This window comes from Suncus etruscus, chromosome 8 (genome assembly GCF_024139225.1).
Source record: "Suncus etruscus isolate mSunEtr1 chromosome 8, mSunEtr1.pri.cur, whole genome shotgun sequence".
Lineage (NCBI taxonomy): Eukaryota > Metazoa > Chordata > Mammalia > Eulipotyphla > Soricidae > Suncus > Suncus etruscus.
In genome coordinates this window covers 71,605,668-71,614,767 of record NC_064855.1, presented here as the reverse complement: position 1 = coordinate 71,614,767, position 9,100 = coordinate 71,605,668, and positions in this window count along the sequence as shown.

Genomic DNA, 9,100 nt, shown 5'->3' with positions numbered 1-9,100 from the left:
TTGGGAGACTTTGGAAACTCAGGCCTGCAGAAGTTAAAATCCCTGGAGAAGATGTTAAGAAATCCCAAGGTCTAGCTTTGTCTTTTATCACCTAACTTTCAGGAATTCCTCAGCGTTGGAAACTTATTTAGTCTTTGTTAAGAAGTCATCTGTCAATAACAAACTATCAGAAAAGTAAAAAAAAAAAGTGCTGTTTCAAAACAAGAACAGCTTTAATTTTAGCAGTTTTCCCCCTTTCATGGTATTTTAAATGTCAAGAGAAGAGAAACAGCTTCTTTAGTGATTTCTAAGAATGAAGAATCAGGTGGAAAATTTTTCAAATGATTATGATTAGCTTTTTTAGACTATATTGTTAATTATTCTTCCCAGTCTATGGGAATGCGTGATATTGTTAAGGTAATTCACATTCATGTCTATTTTGTCACCAGGTATCAAACTTAATGTTGGTCTTAAGATATCTTTAAGATAGCTTAAAGTGTGAAAATATCAATGGGTTGTGGAAATATTAGAAATGCTATCTAAATATAATGGTATTTGATGGTCAATATTCAAAAAAATGGGAATTCTATAGAACTAATTTAAAGTTCTTTAGTAAGTACCATAAAAGACCATTTGTCTAACAATTTGTTCCAAATTGAAAGAGGGTAGTTTCAGATTTCCCTCCTAGAGCTACAACACTGGTTTAGGAGGACGGTACAGAAAAAGGCACATAAAGAGGCTGAATCACAGAGCCAAGAATGACCCTGTCTAGTGCACTGAGCTGGGTGCATGCAGGTGACTGTGGCAGGACTGCCCATAGAGAATAAAGAGAAAAAGTTAGAGAGAAGAGTGTAGATGTGTGTTTTCTGCAAGAAAGATAATGATAGGTTTATGATTCTTGGGGAAAAAAGAAGTAAATTTTGTGAAAGTGTAACAGTGGTTGCAAATTGGACTAAGGGAAGTTACAGAATTAATGTAAAGTAATGTGAATATGGTTTTGAGTATATGTACTAAGGAAAGAAACTATATTGTCAAGCTGTATTGTTATTAATATATCTCTAAATTAGAAATGGTAGAGAATTTTATGGAAAAGGAGCTTAGATTTTTTAGACTCATGTTCAGTGCTCTTAGAAAATCGGACCTTTAGAAATAATAGAAAATCAAAATTTTCCAAATGGAATTTAAAATTTATATGCATAATGGTTGTCCTGTGTGCTCTGTAAATTTAAGAAACATTTGCTTTTTCTCTATCCTTGGTACCTTCAGTATTCTTTATGCTTCATGGCACTATGTTGGTTTGCATAAATACAGGCAGAAAGTTTTCCTCTCTCTAGTGGAGATTACTTCTAATACAACAGGAAACCTTAAAAGTCAGCTAGGGGACCTCAGATTCTTCTTTCAGGAAAAAAGATTTGAAAAAATGACAGACACAGGTCTGGTAATAATTGCTATTGTTACAACTATTCTGCTAACCTCATGGAGATCATAGAGGCAAATTGGCCTAGGATATAAGAAATCATCTAGGAATGTCTAAATCTGCACCTACTGGCCACAGCCTGTGCCCTGATCTCAGTGTTGACTAGGAGAGTGGGAGTCAGACTTTACCAGGGAGAACTTAGACTAAACAGGACAGTAGGAGAAGTAACTCAGAACCATGATGTATGTGCTGTTACTAAACTTAGTGGTTGTCCTGGGCCTCCTCTCCCTGCAACATCTGTATAGCATTAGAGAGCTTTTCCTGAGGAAGTTTGGCAGCAAATGCTCAGGGACATTTATATAATTATGATGCTATGATTTATATTGCTTAACTTTTGTTTCACTATCCCAGAGAAAGCATCTTTTATAGGTCTGACCACCCAAGGATAGAGAGGGCCATTTAATGATCCAGGGTCTAATCATTTTAAATTTCTGTCTAATTAATATGATCTTTTTTAAATGTTGATAACTGAAACCTGAACCAGTAAATTGCCTGGACCCTCATTAAAAGCTAAGGTAGAAAGAGATTTCACCCCTTCTTATATAGGTAGAACCTACAGTCTTTTGCCAGCCTGAAGAGTTACAGAAGATGGACCTTTCCCACATTCCCTTTCATGCCTTCTAAGGTGGTGAACTCTCTTGCGAAATGTGAAGGTCAGCAGGAAAGTTAACAGGGGAGTAAAGGCAAGAGGGGCCACAGGAACTTAAAAAAAATCCTAGCAGGAATTACTGCTTATCCTGAAAAGAATTAGCACCAAGTGTAGGTGGCATTTCGGTTGACCCAGTACAGGGAGGGCAACAACCCTCACAGCCCATCTCTCCAGGCAACTGAATTGTAGAGCTCTATATTGTTGTCCTCTCCACTCCAAAAGATGCTAAAGTTGCAGGATCAAAGGAAATACAGGAACCACCTTGTACTTTGAGGTGGGGAGTAACTCATGCAAATGAGAAGGACCCCATGCATATTCAACTGACACATTTCCCAGAACCAGGGAAGAATGCAGATTGTCCTGATGCTCCTGCTGACAGAATTTATCATTTTTCCATATAAAGAGTTACACAAGGTTGAGGTAGGTTCCAGGTCAATACAAGCAACAGCATAATGATCAAGGACTAGGGATTTCTTTACTTTTTCACCCTCAGTCACCTTCAGGTTCATTCATACCAGTTTCCCCTCAGAGAGAGAGAGAGAGAGAGAGAGAGAGAGAGAGAGAGAGAGAGACAGAGACAGAGACAGAGACAGAGAGAAAGAGAGAGAAAGAATATAGGTATAGAATTCACCTATTTTTGGGTTTTTGGGGTTTAATTTGTTTTTGCTGGGTTTTCCCTATTTCTTTTATTGTTACTATTTGTTGAACATTTATTTGGGATGTGGGAGTTCACACACACCCATCCATGCTCATGGGCTCTTTTTTTGTTTGTTTTTGCTCTTTTGGCCACACCTGGCAGTGCTCAGGGGTTATTCCTTTCTCTGTACTCAGAAATCACTCCTGTGCTTTCTAGAGACCATATGGTATGACAGAGATTGAATCCTGATCTTCCACATGCAACTAGGCAAACTCCCTATCCACTGTACTATCACTCAGGCCCTCATGGGCTCTTCTTAACTTTGTATTCAAAGAATGATATACAATGCTAGGTATTCAAATCTGGATTGACTGCATTCATAGCAATTTCTATTTTCCCGAATTGTCTCTCTGGCCCTGTTTTTACCCATATTTTAACTTTCCAGTTGGCCAGTCTTATAGCTTCTCTGCCCAGGCAGACACTATAAACTTGAGTTCCAAAGTTTACTGTTTTATTTTATTTATTTTAGGGTCACATTCTGTAGAGCCAACAGTATTTGGGGCTGCTACTAGCTCTATGTTCTTGGATTACTCCAAATGATGCTCAGGAAACCAGGCAGTGCAGATCAAACCCAGGAATCCTGCAAGCAAAGTTCACACTCAGACTGTGGAGCTATATCTCTGTTCACTCCTTGTCCCCTTCCTTGCCCATACATACTAAATTGTCTTCTCAGACTTTCTGCTCCACATCAGCAGGAGACAGTTCTTTTCCTTCCTCCCTTGGCCTGATAGCAGTTCATTTTTCTTTGTGCTCTGTGCCATATACAAGGCTGCTCCAGTACTACACACACACACACACACACACACACACACACACACACACACACACACACATACCTATGCCAAAAATAAATACAAGTTCATTTCCTTTTGAGCTCAAAACTGCCTTCAGGGGGCTGGAGCAATGATGCAGAAATAGGGCATTTGCCTTGCACACGACTGACCCAGGACGGATGTCAGTTCAATCCCTGGAGTCTTATCTGGTCACTCGAGCCAGCAGCAATTTCTGAGCACATAGTCAGCAGTAACCCCTGAGTGTCACTGGGTGTGGCTAAAAAAAAAACTGACTTCAGAAAATTAAATTTAGGAATTTTTCTCCCAATACAAAGCTGTGCACCTATATTTTCCCCAAGCTAATAACCAGCCTCTACTGCCTAACATGGTACAGGACCTCACAGGAAAGCAGCTTTGCACCCAACCCATCTCTTCAGGTTTCTATTTCCTTAGAATGTTATAGAGGCAGAAGCTGGGTCCCCTGTTTGTGGCATCAGGCTGGGAAAATCTACGAAACTATGCCTGCCCAGTGGGGCCCGACTGTGAAAAACTGTGAGTGCTGCCTCTGTGTATCTGTCTACTGTCCTCTTGCGTGAACCTCTTGGGAGTGGGCCAAAAAGAGGCTCCAGCAGAGAGCACTTGGGCTTCGCTTCGCTACGCGGCCATGCGCTCTTTCTAAGAAAAGAACACCATTGAAACAAGAATAAAAAATCACACTAAGAACTGTGCTGGATCACAAAAGCAAACATTTCTCTCTGGACTGTTTTCTCTGTTGCATGCTCGGGCCTAAGATTTGACCCAGTGTGAGGCTTCATCCACGGAGGACTCCCCTACCTTAGAGGCAAGTCAGCCCATCCAGAAAGGGCTGAGCCAGAGGAGTGTGCTGCCTGTATCATATAACCAATTAATACCACCACAACATGTAGAAAAACCCACAATACAAGTGTGACAATGGGGAAATAAAGAAGGCCAGCATCATACATAGAGAACGAAGATGACAATTCTGATGACCAGATAATGACCAACCAACTAATTAACCTCTCAGATAAGGACTTTAGACTAGCAATATGGAAGATCCTCAACGAACTCAAAGAAACCATGGATTGAGTTGAACAGAACACTAATAAGAACCAAGAAAATATGAAGACAGAAATCACAAAACTCCAAACTGAAATAACATGTCAACTAACAGGCCTGAAAAAGTCAGTAAACGAAGTGAATAACAAAATGCATAAGCTCTGGGACAGGGTATCAGAAGCTGAGAAGAGACTTGGTGCTGTGGAAGATGAAATACATAACAATTCCATACAGCAGGAGAGATTGGAAAAAAATTATAGCAAATGAGCAGACAATGGAAAAATTAGTCAAAGAATGGGAACAGATGAAAATAGAAGTCTATGATAAGATCAACAGAAACAACTTAAGAATCATTGGAGTCCCAGAGAACCAGGAAGAAAATTTCCAGGAAGAATCAACGGTCAAGAACATCATTAAAGAGAAACTTCAGAGCTAAAGAATATATGTGTTGGGGACTGTGACTTGTTTGAGGCCATTTTGCTGTTCTCTCTGCCATAGTCCAGCCTTTCACCTAAAGGCTACATGCAGTCTTGCTGTAAGTTCTTGGGCCAAAGAGAAAGGAATGTGCAGCTGCAAGAGATAATTAATTTTAGCCCGGGGGAGAGCAACACGGCCCGGTACCATTCCCAGAAATGAGGTCTTACTCCCTCAACTACATTCCGGAGTCAACAAGGCAGTTATTATGTGTATATGTTACATTGTCTGTACAAAATTATTTCTGTAAGAACATTGCCCCCACCTTATATCTGTTAAAAGTTTAGAAATGCAGCTAGAAGGTCACAAGATGTTTCCATGGATACTGCAAGAAGTATTGCCCACTTGCCTTATTTGGAATAATGAAGTAATTTTCATGCCAAAAGAATGATTGACATTGCCTTTTGCCTGCCTCCTTCACCTTCCCTATATAAAGAGGTGCTGGACCTCAATAAATGCCTTTGAACAGAGTTTATGTCTTGGGCCATTTATTATTAACCTCTCCCAGATTTCTTACAGGTGTGGTGTGATCTGAGCCTTGCAAAATAAAGGTGCGGCCGTCCGTGAGCCTCTCGACTGATCCCCGCTGGCATGGCCCCCCCTGGGGGGCTTCAGGACCCCGCATTTTGGCGCCCAACGCTGGGCTCGAAGACCACCACCACACTCGAACGACTCTGGCCGGCGAATCCGGAGCTCTTTCATAAATCGCTGGGAAACCCCATCCGGGTAAGCGTAGAAACGAGTTAGCCTTGATCAAAAATATTAACTGCAGTTTTTGAAGTCGTTCTAACCACCGCCCCTGATTGGCTTTTGGGGCTTCGCCCATTGGATCCACTACCATGGGTGTTTCGTTGAGTACTGAACTTAAATTCATTACTGATATACAGTCTGAGTTGAAAGTCAGACATATAGAGGTTACCAAAAAAGATATTTGTAATTTTTTAATGTTTGTTCATGATGTTTGCCAGAAATCTAGTGTTCCCGGGCTCCCTCTCGCTCTGACTCTGTCTCTCAGTTTCCTTCCTCATGTGATCAAAAGACACATGAAAAAATGTTCCACATCACTAATCATCAGGGAGATGCAAATCAAAACAACGATGAGATACCACCTCACACCCCAGAGAATGGCACACATCACAAAGAATGAGAATAAACAGTGTTGGCGGGGATGTGGAGAGAAAGGAACTCTTATCCACTGCTGGTGGGAATGCTGTCTAGTTCAACCTTTATGGAAAGCGATATGGAGATTCCTCCAAAAACTGGAAATCGAGCTCCCATACGATCCAGCTATACCACTCCTAGGAATATACCCTAGGAACACAAAAATACAATACAAAAACCCCTTCCTTACACCTATATTCATTGCAGCTCTATTTACCATAGCAAGACTCTGGAAACAACTAAGATGCCCTTCAACAGACGAATGGCTAAAGAAACTGTGGTACATATACACAATGGAATATTATGCAGCTGTCAGGAGAGATGAAGTCATGAAATTTTCCTATACATGGATGTACATGGAATCTATTATGCTGAGTGAAATAAGTCAGAGAGAGAGAGAAAAACGCAGAATGGTCTCACTCATCTATGGGTTTTAAGAAAAATGAAAGACACCCTTGTAATAATAATTTTCAGACACAAAAGAGAAAAGAGCTGGAAGTTCCAGCTCACCTCAGGAAGCTCACCACAAAGAGTGATGAGTTTAGTTAGAGAAATAACTACATTTTGAACTGTCCTAATATTGAGAATGTATGAGGGAAATGTAGAGCCTGTTTAGGGTACAGGCGGGGGTTGGGTGGGGAGGAGGGAGATTTGGGACTTGGGTGATGGGAATGTTGCACTGGTGATGGGTGGTGTTCCTTTTATGACTGAAACCCAAACACAATCATGTATGTAATCAAGGTGTTTAAATAAAAAAAAATTATGCATTAAAAAAAAAAGAATATATGTGATCAAATCCTGCATGCTCAAAGAGTACCAACCAAAAGAGACCCCAGAAAAACCACCCCAAGACACATCCTAGTCACAATGACGAATCCCACAGATAGAGACAGAATTCTGAAAACAGCAAGATCAAAAGGGGAAATTACATTCAAGAAAGCATCCTTGAGATTTACAGCAGACCTGTCACCAGAAACATTCAATGCCAGAAAGCAATGGTGGGATATTGTGACAAGACTGAATGAAATGAATGCTTCACCTAGAATACTGTACCCAGAAAAACTCACTTTCCGGTTTGACGGAAGAATACATGGTTTCACAGACAAAAAACAGCTCAGAAACTTTACAGACACAAAACCAGTCTTAAGAGAAAAACTGAAAGACCTAATTTAAGACAAGACTAACTAAAAGACACACCAAATTTTGGTATAAAGATGGAATTAAATCCAGGACAATTCTTTCTCTCAACGTCAATGGACTAAATGCATCAGTCAAGAGACACAGAGTGGCTAAATGGATCAAAAAACTCAATCCAACCTTCTGCTGCCTACAAGAAACGCACCTGAATAGTCAGAACAAACATAGACTCAAAATAAAAGGCTGGAGAAAAATTATCCAAGCAAACAACACCCATAAAAAAAACTGGAGTGGCCATACTAATATCAGATAATGCAAACTTTATACTCAGGAAGGTTGTAAGGGACAAAGATGGACATTTTATATTAATCAAGGGGTATGTAGAGCAGGAAGAAATAACTCTCCTAAACATATATGCACTGAATGAGGGGCCAGCAAAATATTTAATACAACTGTTGACAAATTTGAAAAATAATATCAATAACAACACAATAATTGTGGGGTACCTTAACACGGCTTTGTCAACACTGGATAGGTCAACCAGACTGAAACCAAACAAGAATATACTAGACCTGAGGAGAGAAATGGAAGAAAGAGGCCTAGTGGATATATATAGGACACTCCATCCCCAGAAACCTGGATACACATTCTTCTCAAATGTACATGGGACATTCTCCAGGATAGACTGACTACATGCTGGCACATAAAACATACCTCCATAATATCAAGAGAATAGAAATTTTGCAGACTACCTTCGCTGACCACAAGGCTCTGAAATTATTTGTGAATTCCAAAAGGACTCAGAAGAAAAACTTTAACACCTGGAAGTTAAACAGCCTCATGCTCAATAACCAGTGGATGCGAGATGAAATCAAGGAGGAAATCAAAAGGTTCCTGGAAACAAATGACAATAAAGACACAAACTATCAGAACTTATGGGACACAGCAAAAGCAGTAATGAGAGGAAAATTTATAGCTTTGCAAGCACACATCAGGAAGGAAGAAGGAGCTTACCTGAGTAGCTTAATGACACAGCTAATAGAACTAGAAAGTGCTCAACAAAAGGACCCAAAAATAGAGAGAAAGAAGGAAACAACAAAGCTGAGAGCAGAAATCAACAAAGTGGAAACTCAAAAAACAATTCAAAAGATCAACGAAAGCAGAAGTTGGTTCTTTGAAAAAATAAATAAGATTGATAGACCACTGGCAAACCTAATAAAGAAAGAAAGAGAAACTTGATAACTCATATTAGGAATGAAAAAGGAGAGATCACTACTGATATGACAGAGATTCAAAGGGTAATCAGAAACTACTTTGAGAAACTCTACGCCACTAAAAATGAGAACCTGGAAGAAATGGATAAATTCTTGGACTCTTATAATCTTCCACGGTTGAAGGAAGAGGATGCAGTATATCTAAACACACCCAGCACCACTGATGAAATTAAAACGGTAATAAAATGTCAGCCGAAAAATAAAAGCCCAGGCCCAGATGGATTCACTAATGGATTCTTTCAAACGTTCCAAGAGGAACTACTACCAATACTGGCAAGACTCTTTCATGAAATTGAACAAACGGAATCACTTCCAAATAGCTTTTATGAAGCCAACATCACCTTGATACCTAAACCAGACAGAGATGCTACAAAAAAAAGAAAATTACAGACAAATATCGCT